Source organism: Prionailurus viverrinus, chromosome C1 (genome assembly GCF_022837055.1).
Source record: "Prionailurus viverrinus isolate Anna chromosome C1, UM_Priviv_1.0, whole genome shotgun sequence".
NCBI classification, from domain to species: domain Eukaryota; kingdom Metazoa; phylum Chordata; class Mammalia; order Carnivora; family Felidae; genus Prionailurus; species Prionailurus viverrinus.
In genome coordinates, this window is record NC_062568.1 from 114,566,679 (window position 1) to 114,578,859 (window position 12,181).

A 12,181-nucleotide genomic window follows, 5' to 3' on the forward strand; every position below is an offset into this window, starting at 1 on the left:
CTTGACTCGGCCCCCTGCTTCAATACCACCACCACCTGCCATAACGTTCATGGGGTGCCAGTGGGTGCCGGGCTCTGGGCCAGGCACAAGGGCTGGGAGTTTATGTCATATTGGGATGGACAGTCAAGGAAACAGCCAAAGGCTACAGAAGGTGGCAGAAATATAAAAGCTCCCTTCCGAGAATTGGAAACATCATATACATATATATTTTTTGAACACTGGCTTACCTTCCTTTTTAAAGGAGCCCCAGCTGCCCGTTCCACAATGGACCCAGGCTGTCTCAGCACTTAAAGTGGGAAAGGAGGGGTCTGGAGACTGTGCTGATTCTGTTGACAGGTGGTGGTCCCATTGTATCATCTTGTCTGTCCACTTGGGTCCCCACGGGTGAAGGACAGCAGGCCAAAGAGCTTGCCCCATAAGACCTCTTTCCTTAAGGAAACACAGTCTGTGGTCTCAAGACCCTTATGTGGGTGGACACTTCGGACACCCTAGTGAGCCTCTGATATGGCAGTTCCGATAGAGGCCATGTTGGAGTCAAGGCTACTTACCAGTGGTCTTAATGTGGACAAAGAATTGAAGAACTATCAGTTACTATTACATACAAGAATACAATCATAACTTTGCATCCATATCATGGAATACTAGTCAATAACAAAAGGAACTAACTATAGATACGGGCACCCAGTTGGATGAGTCTCAAGGCAATTATGCTGAGCAGAAAAAAAAAAAGAATCTCAAAAGGTCACATACCATATGATTTCACTTATGTAACATTATTGAAATGAAAAAATTATGGAGATGAAGAGTAGTCTCGTGGTCGCCAGGAGTTAGAGGTTGGTGGGAAGAGAGCAGCTGTGGCTCTAAAGGGGTAGCACAAAGGAGCCCTGTGGACAGTGAAGGACTCTGAACACAGCGGTGGCTATGCAGGAGAGAAAATTGCGCAGAACTGCACACACACACACACACACACACACACACACATACATAGACGAGTGCTTGTAAAACTGGTAAAGTCTAAGTCTGAATTCACTCTGGATTGCACCAGGGTCCATTTCCTGCTTTTGATCTTGTGCTATAGTCATACAGGCGTTACCATTGCAAAGGCTGGGTTAAGGGTCCGTGGGACTTCCTTGTACATTTGGCGAGAGCGGGGGTAGAACACAGATAACAAAATTTATACTTCAAACTACTTTTATGTAGTTACGTGGTGCCGTGGCATTAAATGCATTCGCGTCGTTGTCCAACCACCCCCCAGATCCATTTCCAGATCTTTCCATACTGAAATTCCATGTCCATCAAACGGTAACTCCCCACACGCCCAGTGCCAGAGCCAGTGACAACCATCCTTCTACTGTGTGTCTCTATGAGTTGCCCAGTCTAGGTCCCTCGTGTAAATAGTGTCGTACGACATTTCTTCTTTTGCGTTTGGCTTGTTCACTTAGCCTAATGTCTTCAAGGCTCATCCATGTTGTAGTATTTATCAGAATTGCCCTCCTTTTGAAGGCTGGGCCATATTCTATTGTACGCGTGTACTACATTTCGTTTCTCCAATCATTCATCAATAGAGAATTGGGTTGTGTCTACCTTTTGGCTACTGTGATCCTAGCATATGTGTATGTTTTGCGACTTTCTTTGAATTTATAGTTATCTCAACATAAAACGTTAAAAAGTGGAATCGGAAATAAAATCTGTGAATTCGCTAATTCCTTGCTCTGCTGAGTGTGCAAAGCAGCGTTTACTGTTCAACTTTGAACTATTTTCCCATTACAGAGGTAGTTTAACTTTTGTAGGGCGTATAGACCCTGATTTCCCCCCTCTGCTTTTAGGGAAAGAACAACAGTACGTGACGGTCCACAGGACCGTGCATGGGAGCCTATAACCCTGAATCACTCTGGCCCGTAGCACTGTTGACAGATGTAGATCAAGAAACGGGAAAGAAAATGTCTAGCCTTGTTGAAACTGACAGATGATTCCAGTAAAGGCAATGACGTTTACATAAAGCCAGATTTCAATTCTACAGAATATGAAATCATTATGCTACGACCTGATACAAATACTCACCAGGAGAGGGGGAAACTTGGCTCTGGAGGACTCATTTGTGTTCCAAGTGTTTTCCCCATTGGTGGTTTGGCCAGCATCCCTCGGTCCATCTGTGTGCTGGTCTAGAGGACTCAGAGGATGTCCGCGCACAGAGTGGACAGCACTTCCTACGGAGGTGACTGGATGCCCTGGAGTGGGCGAGGGGACCCCACAAATCTAGGCCCCTGGGAAGCTGCACTGGGCCTAAGGGTGGGCTGAGAGGATTGCATTCTTTTAGGGCAAGACAGGCTCAGCAGAGGGGTGCACATGGCTGCTGCCATTAATGGTCATCTCCCCAAAGCTGTTTCTGGAAGGCCTCCCATTGCAGAGGGGGGCTGATAGAAGTGACACAGTCCCAGCTGCTGACACGCCGTCATCTGAACACAGGGTCATTTTTTTTTTTTTTTTATGAAGGTCTAGGGGCTTAGTGAACTCCCTGACACTGTTGGCCAAATTTCTCTTTGTGCACATTTTTTCTCCGGAGAAAGCTCATCTCTTTCCTCCAATCTGCAAGGGTCCGTAACCCCCATAACATAAGCAGAACCTTCTGCGAATAGCTGCTTCCGGGAGGCTTCACCTTAGGGACTGACTTATCCAGCTTCTCCCTAATGTGGCCCAGGGGGCAGGAGAAGACCCCTCAGTGTGCTTTGACCTGTTGGGTTGATCTAACACAGCCCCCATTTTCTGTCCTTGTCTTCTGTTTCTTCCCACTTCCTTTCCTGCTTTGTGTCCCCTCTTCCCGTCCCACTTTTCCTCTTCCCCCCTCCTATGCTGGCTCTCCTGTCATTTTCTTGTTTGCCTCTCCTGTGGTATTGATTTGACATATTAATCATTACAATGACAGATAAAAATTCCACTGTGCTTCATTAATCCAGAGGAAAATACCATGTCAGTGGGTGAGTGCTGTGGGCCGCACTCACACGTCCCTCCGGGGGTCCAGGATAGTGGAAATTTCTCAGTTTCCATTTGTACCAAAACAGGAGGCCATTGTGGGAGGCCACGGTGAGCCCGGTGGGGGCTGGGCTGGGGGAGGGTGAGAATGTGGGTGGGCTGGCTCCAATCGTGATCACATTAGTCACCCATCACGGACCCTGACAGACCTTGGGCTATTCAAGGACTCCAGCTGTAGAGGCTGAATTGTAAAACCCTATGAGGGTTGCCAAGACCAGAGCAGTGTGACTTTAATAAGGTTAAAGTTGGGCATTTTTACAGCTTTTATTCTGATAAGGTTCTTACTCACACGAGGGGGAACTAGAGAGGGTCTGTCCATACCTAGCCGGTCAGGGCTGGGGATGTGGTCAGGCACGGCCTCTCGTCCAGGCCCCTGAGGGTGTCTTTGGTTGTGCTGGGTCCAGGGTTCCAGGCACGAGTTCTACCCTGCTCCCCAGAAACCCGTTCACCCACGTCTAGACTCTGGGACTGGTAGGCGAAGTGAATCCAGGCATCAATTTCCAGGAAGAGTCCTTGAAACCAGCTGAGTTTATTAGAGAGAAGTGAATGCCCTGACATGGTAGTTACATTCCCAGCGTACTGCTGAATTCCAATGCCTTTGTTAATATCCTCTGGCCTAGGATACTCTACTGTCCATCTGGATCTGTCCATCCCTCAAATGGACTTTCCTACCTTCGTCCTCCCGTCCTGACCCGGGGAGGGATTTATCACTCCCAGGGCACTTAGATCATCCTTCTAAGCAGTGCCGACCCCTGGGTAATGAGTTCTTTGTGAATGTGATCTCACCCCATCAGACCAGGAGCCCTCCATGTAGGGTCCTCCTGGGTCTGTGCTCCTTGAGTGGTCGGTAGGTACGCTGTCGTCACCCACAAATGTTAAAGGAAGGAGGGATGATTTAGCAGGAGGCCCATCCCCTCTCCTGGGAAGACGGCTGAAATCCCACGTCTTCCGTTGGGCGATCATCTGCGCTCACGAAGAATGGTAAAAAGTATAATTTCTAAACAGGTCACCAGTTTCTTGGAGGAGGTCCACGCATCCACAGCGTCTGCCTGGGTCGTATGCCCATTCGTGTTAAGTTTCGAATGCATCAGATGGCCTTGTCTGTGTCCGTTATGTTGTGACGTGGAATCATTTACAAAGATCTTCCCTCAAATGGGACAAGTCAAGCGAATGACACTGATTATGTCCCCATCCTGTGTCAGAGCTGGCACTAGACCCCGCAGAAACGCAGAGTCAAGAAGTCCCTGTTGCACGGAGCAAGGTCGAGTTGTCACAGAAATGTGGTGAGTGCACACGAAGTCCTTGTTTGTGTGCCAGCCGTGAACCGCCGTGTGGGGATGCAAAGATACAGGCACAGCCTGGTCCCGTGAGCAGCTAAGCCATCCGTGGCTGGATGGGCTCTCAAAATGCACCTGAATATTTTCTGGGTGACCGACCCCCAGACTGCAAGTCTGTGGGAGCGGAAGAGGGGAACGCAGCTCAGGGAAGGGAAGACACCAATGGGAAGGAGGACCTAACGCCTTCCTGACGCTTGTAGTCCGATGGGCCCCAAATGCCACCTTGTTTTGAGAGTAGAGCTGGAGTTTTCCCTCTGGGTCCGAGATGGATGGGAACTCTTGGGGCCTCTGTGGAGCTGATCCTCCAGCTAGGCCCTGGGAACCCCCTTTCAGGGCTGCTTGGATGAGGGGTGCCCAAGCCTGGGGCTCCCGGGGCTACTCTGGCCCAGAGTGGGCCCTGCTTCTGGCATAGTCTTGCATCAGGATCAGGCCAGAGCTAGGCTTAGCTGCACAGCAGGAAGGAGGACTGGGGGGTGGCGGCTCCCAGGGAGGCCATGTCAGGCATGGGATGAGTCACCCACAGGCTCAGTCCTTCAGGCCACAGCACGTGAGCTGGTGATACGGTGGCCAAGGAGCAGTGGAGCTGGGGGCGCAAGGTGGCATCTGGGAGCTGCCCTCCCATGGTGCTCTCAGGATGTCGTCGGGCAGCCGAAGCCACCAGTGGGACTGACTCCTGGGTCTGCCCAGGAGCCTGGACGAAGGGGCAATTACGGAGGGTCTGAGGAGGTACGGCCCCCCACACGGAGAAGAATCGGGCTGGTGGACAAATGTGTTCCCTTGATCCTCAGCCCTTGCCACCGGGGGAAAGACGTGTCCTTGGAAATGCCAGTCCTGGCCCCCCGCGTCTCCCTCGGCTGGCCCAAAGGAGCAATTCCCCTTTGCCCCTGGCCACCCCTTGCTTGTGAATGAGGAGTGTGACTCACACCAGCCGGGAAGGCAGCACAGTTAGGTGAGGCTAATTCAAATGCCCGGCAGACACAAATAACACACTTTCCTATGAATAGGCTCCCCAGCTGTTCTGCGGGAGGCCGGCCGGTTCTTATCCAAAGTACATTTGTTCTTATTTATGAGCCGCATCAGGCACCACTGGCCGCCTACCTTTGGCCCCTCAAGGCCAGCTTCGTGTTCTTTGTTCCCTAAAGTCTCACCCAAGTGAAATATTAACCGCTGGTGGGACAGGAGGGCCCGGGAGCCACCGAAGGCAGGGCTGGTGAAGGATACCTAGAGGGGGTGTTGTTCACTGACCTGGAATTTTCCATTCCTCTGAGGCTCGCATGACCAGGGCAGTGTTTTCTTTAAGCCACACAACGATGGGTGTCAGGGTGCCATGTGCTAAAATAACTGGACGGTGGGTGACCACAGCTGTTTACAGCACCATGGGCCCTGGTGATACTAATCTTAGCGATTACACGGGTGGCAGAATTATTAGGCCTGAAAGCCAGGAGAGCTGGGGCTTGGCCACGGCTCAGCTTCTAGAACGTCCCGGGGACCCATGGGAAGCCACTAGCTGTCTCGGGGCTTCTGTTTCCTCAGCTGTACAGGAGGGGCTGGGTGAGAACACAAAGGTTCTTCCCGGCTGGGACATTTTCCCCTCTGGTTGCGGATACCCATAAACTCCATTTATAGGGAGTTGTACTAACTGTCCCTCTTTATCACCCAAGAGGAGTCATTAGGGCCCGCCCTCTGCTACCTTTGCTTTTCTTCCTTCCCTTCTCTCCACCTGCCTCACTGCGTATTAGCCACATTCCCTTTATCTCACCTCCTTTATCTTGATCTTAGAGCTGAGGACATCCCTCTCAAAGCCGGAAGGCAAGTTAATCACATGACTGTTGAGTCAAGTGGACCCTCATTTACCATCTCCTACCGCTGCGGCTTCCTAACTATGTGATCTCGGCCAAATTATTTGCTTTCTCTGCTTATCAACTTCCTCATCTATCACAAAGGAATCATACCAGGGTTTTCATAAGAATTACACAATGTGCCTCATACACGAAGGCTTCATAAAGATGAGCCATTATACAATTATAATCTGAAAGTTACACACACAGAAAACTCATTCTTCTTCCCGAAGAACTTTTCCTTTAGTCTCTGTTTCTGTTCACAGGGATAATGGACTTTGGGTTTGATGTCACCTTGACTTTTCTCCTCACTTGTTCTGTGCGGTATCTCTGGAAGCCTTCCTTTCAGCTGCCCTGGGGTATGACATTTTTGGAGAGAAGGCCTGAAGGTCCAGGGCAAAGGAAGGGCTCAGCCCTTGGCTGAGATGGGGGCTACTCTCTTTGGGAATTGCAAGAAGGTTTACTCATTCCCATACTTTTCTTGGCAGGGGGCAGGAGGGGGGAGGGGATTAGTTTGAATCCTGGTTGATTGGCCAAGATTCCCTGAAAGTGGATGTGGACCTCATTGGTTGAGCTCAAATGGACCAAACTACACTTTCTTGATTTTGCTCTTGACCTCTTACTGTCCAGAATCTGCCCTGGTACAGGTTCATGTTCCCTGGACACTGCAGGTTGTCATGGGGATCTTTCAGGGTGACATTAGCCTGAAAAGTGCAGGGGAGGTGGGGACTTCCCCATAGCCCACGTTATGCTTTGGGAAAAGTTCTATAATTGCTTCTTCTGGAGGATACAGAAGATGTGGGCACAGAGCCTAGTGGAATGCGAGCTGAGTTTTAGTTTTTACTTGGGCCAAGAGCCTTTGTGCAGGACCCAAACTACCCAACTTAAGTGGCAACCCTGGCGGTCACCCAGCAGATTCCAAGTTCCGTGAAGGCATGGTTCACAGCTCTCTCATCAGGGAAGCCTCGGTGCCCAGCAAAAGGCCTGGCACAGTGTAGATACTCACTAGGTGTAGTGGAGCGTTGAATGAATTAATGAGTGACAGGTGATGTCTACTTAGGGATGCCTGGTGTAATTGGTGCCCAAGAGCTTTGATGGCAACAGAGAGGGATAGTTAAGAAGATGTGCTTTGGAGTCAGACGAAACTGTGTGGATTTTGCCCCCCCCTCCCCCCACCGCCTTAATTGATGCATGATCTTGACTTCCCTGGATCTCGCCTTCTCCATCTTTAAAGCAGGGGCATATGAGCACCTGCCCCATTCGTATTGTGGTGTGGATTATCTGGCATGACTTCTGTAAAGCGCCTGTATCAGCATTTGACAACAGGTTGTGTTGTAACGGATGACCCCTGGAGAGCACTGAGGGTGGGCATTCCCCGCCTCCCTAATCCGAGTTGCTTTAGCGTTGCCATACCGTGGAATCTTTCCAGTCATTCTCACTGGGGATCTCAGATATGGATTGAGGTGGCTTGTGGTCACAATGATTGGTTCGGTCCTGGCACCTACCCCCACACACTTACCGAGGCCTCAGAACCCATCAGGCACTCAAGCATTTCGTACTTCAGTTTCCCAGAAAAGGCACGACTTCTATTGGTTAGATTACAAATATCCTCAACAATTTACTGCTTCCCATTACTGTACCCCCAGTGGCTCTTTTCTTGGTCTTGGAGATCTGCCATCATCACTGAGCTGATCTCATGCTATCAGCAAAGGCAAGGAAAACAATGGCCTCTCTGCAGGACTTTGCCCTCCCACAAGCTCCCAGGACCACAAAGCCTGTATGCTGGGGTGGAAAACTAATGTCCCTGGCTTCTGAGGATGTTCCGCTGAGAAATATAATACACACACATACTCACTGGTGTTGTGTCTGTGTTTTGAAAGCGCACAGCAGTCTGTCGCAGAGACCGTATTGGTACATTTCATCCTTCAGCAGCCTTGCAAGCGGGAATTTGTAAATGGCTCTGCAGAGGGGCTAGAAAAAAGTTGCCGGATAAATTCACGCTAGAGGGAAAAAGTGGGAGAGTTTTTGATCGGCGGCTGCATATGTGTCTGCAGGGACCTAAAGAATCTCTTGACTTTTTTAAATCTAAAAGTTTGCTATTTGACAACATCAGTTGGCCCATGCTAATTGATCAAACCATCCAGTGATTTCCTGGAGGAAGGTGTGGGGGGTTGGAGGTTGTCGAGGGGAGAGTTCATGGAATAATGGAGTGAACACGGGACTGAGGGTCAAAACACTTAGGTTTAAATCTCTGTTCTGTCCCTGATTGGTTATGGGACTGATGGATGTCACTTCATCTGTGAGTGCCTCTGTTTGTCATATGAGAGCAGCACAGGGATGTGTGGAAATCATCAGAGGTTTTGGGTTGGAGCATGTGCCCAACACGTGGTGGGTGGGAAGCCACGAGAGATGGAACAATACAGCCCATATTCTTATTCTACAACCAACCACTTAATGGGGTCTGGGGGACACTGTGAGGGAAGGAAACAGACAAGAGATCTGTAGACGATTTGGAGCCTTTTTCCATGGGGCGGCGGGGGGGGGGGGTGTGGAGCTGTCTTGATGATTCAACAAATGAGCCTGTGTTTTCCTGCCCAGACGACAGATGCATAGCAGACAGGTACTTAAAAACGTCTTCTATTAAAAATAAGCCAGTTGTGAGAGGAAGGGAGGGGAGAGGTAGACAGAGCAGAGTGCCGAGAACACACAACTTGAGTGTGGATGTAGAGGTGAGACAGTGTGAAGGGGAGAGAGCGAGCTGGCAGAGAAGAACAGTAATGCCCAGACCTGCTGGAGGGGAGAGAGGAGGACCTGTAGAGGCAGGAGCACAGGGGGAGCGGGGGAGGGGAGGGGAGCAGGGGGGCGCCTCGAGGATTGGCAGTTTAAGCTCCGGCAGAGGGAGTCTGCGTATCGCCTGCCACAGGGATACTGGAGGACAGACCCCAGGACGCCTCTGGCAAGGAGGGTAGACACAACATTTAAGGAAAAGGGGCAAAAAAAAAAAAAAGCCTCAGTAATTAAAATGAATGCTATCCTAATGCCCCGACGCGTCACGATCACTCTCAGTCTACAGCTTACGTCAGGGATCGTTCGTGAGGTCTTACATCCTGCGGCTTTGCACAAATGTATAATGACACGTATCCACCCTTGCAGTATCACACAGACTAGCTTCACTGTCCTAAAAACCCCTCTGTGTTCCACCACTGATCTTTTTATTATCTCTATGGCATCGCCTTTTCCAGAATGTCGTATAATTGGCGTCACATAGTATGCAGCCTCTTCAGATCGGCTTCTTTCACGCAGTAAGGTGCATCTCAGTTTCCTCCGTGGCCTCTCATGGCTTGACAGCCCCTTCCCTTTTTAGTGCTGCGTGACATTCCACTGTCTGGATGAGCCACGGTTCCTGCTAGGTTTTACCCCTGCCGCCGAGCAGCTTTCAATGGAAACTTTCTGACTCATTCCACGTTTCGGATAGACTCTACCCCTAGTAGCTCCAAAATAAATTGGTCTTTTTTTTTTTAATCTTTATTTATTTTTGAGAGACGGAACATGAGCGGAAGAGGGCAGAGAGAGAGGGAGACACAGAATCCGAAGCAGGCTCCAGGCTCCGAGCTGTCAGCACAGAGCCTGACGCGGGGCTCGAACTCACAGACCACATGATCCATGACCTGAGCCGAAGTCGGCCGCTTAACTGACTGAGCCACCCAGGCGCCCCAAAATAAATTGGTCTTTAGTGGGGTGGGGTGATGCCATTCGTGATTCCCTGATAGTTCCCTTATTAGAGAGTAAACATACACAGCATGCAAGGACAGTTTGCACCCCTCAGGAATAGGCGTGCTTGGGTAAGAGGTGCGTCATAAATGCCTGGGCAGGCACGATTTTATACATTAGAATGTGGACTTGTGCCTAATTGCCTGCAAATGGTTTCCTCTGTGTATGTTCAGCTCCCTACCCCTTCCTCAACTAGATCCTGAAGGTTAGAAGTCTTCATTCATTTGTGCATTCGGCAAACATCTATTGAGTTCCTCCTACGTGGCAGGCATTTGCTCGTTCAGGGACACAGGGGTAACTGACCCAGCGCTCGCAGCCTGAAGCGGAGACCTGTGAAGGACGATGGGCACGAGCGGAGAGGATGTGCACAGGATGCTGCCGTGCACAGAGGTGCGCTCTCTAACATGGCCCGGTTTGGTGACGGTTGGAGACCTGTGGACGCTAGAACGTAGCTAACGGGGGAGGGGAGGAAAATGTTTCAGGCGGAGTGGAGTATTCGTATAAAACAGTGACTCCCTGGTGCCCTCCGTGAGGGCCAGGCCCTCAGCACGCTCCCTGCGGGCCACCCCGAATCGATCTACAATCCACGTAAGAGCAATGGGCCCGCTACGCGCATACAGCTTCCTGGCAAGGGCCATTTGGTCTTGGCTGACTGGATGCCCCTTGTGCGTACCCGTGGGACCCCCTGCCCATCCCCCTTATTGCATTCATGCTCCCTGAGGTGTGTGTTTCCCCTGCCACACCATTGACTTCATGAAGCAGGGCTGGGTCTGTCTTGTCCACTGTGGTAGCTCCCGTAACCAGTCATGTGTGTGGTTCACTGTAAGTGCTCAACAAGATATTTATACTATGAATGAATGAATGAGTCATGGCGGTAAAGAACGGGATGTTCAAAGACTCGCAAGTCCCTTAGCACCTGGATTCTCTTATATTGCTTCTATACTCTTTTAGTATTATCTAATGTGTAGACTTTGAATATGGCTAGTGTCCAATAAAGAATTTAATTAATTTGTTTATTTAAATGAATTTTTTTAATGTGTATTTATTTTTGAGAGAGAACGTGAGCAGGGGAAGGGCAGAGAGAGAGAGAGAGAGAGAGAGAGACAGAATCTGAAGCAGGCTCCAGGCTCTGAGCTGTCAGCACAGAGCCCGATGTGGGGCTCGAACCCACAAATTGTGAGATCGTGATCTGAACTGAAGTTGGGCGCTTAGCCAACTGAGCCATTTAGTCACCCCTGATAAATACTTTTAATTAATTACGATCCATTGACTGATAGTAGCCTGGGAAAATTACACCCATGGCCTAGGCCTTATCCTGGCCCCCTTGCCTCCTTCTCCGATAATGGCGTCTATATAGCAAATCATTCACTGTGAGCTGAACCCTTGAGGCTAATAATGTATTCTTTACAACATGAGAAACTGCCACTGCCTTTTATTTTAACTTTCAAAATAAAACTTAGAGGAATGATGAACTATTCTACAATTGTGGACAATATCAACACAGTGAGTAGACAGTAAGTTAAAAATACCCTCCTTGAGGGGGCGCCTGGGTGGCGCAGTCGGTTAAGCATCCGACTTCAGCCAGGTCACGATCTCGCGGTCCGTGAGTTCGAGCCCCGCGTCAGGCTCTGGGCTGATGGCTCGGAGCCTGGAGCCTGTTTCCGATTCTGTGTCTCCCTCTCTCTCTCTGCCTCTCCCCCGTTCATGCTCTGTCTCTCTCTGTCCCAAAAATAAATAAACGTTGAAAAAAAAAATTAAAAAAAAAAAAATACCCTCCTTGAATATGTCCTGTTCCTTCCAAACAGCAATGTTGAATGGCGGATAACTTAATGAAGGAAACATATTATTTATTAATCAGCAACATTCAAAGACTATAGATTTGATAATATAACAGTATGGAAAAGTGTGATCTTAAGGTAGAGGGAGTGAAAGAATCCTTCGTGTTAAGCTCTGGGTCTTTTCTTTCCTTTTTATAAATCCCTAGACAAGTGACTTATTCTCTCTGAGCATTTCCTCATCTGGAAAATGAAAACAGTAATGCCTGGCCTACTTACCACACCAAGCTGTGGTGAAGATGAGATGAAATCATGGGAGTTTGGATATTTTGTGAAACACAATGTGCCGTACAAATGCAAAGAAATATTATTATTAAACGGGAGCAATATACTTATGAAAGCAGAGATAGGAAACAGTAACCCTACAGGA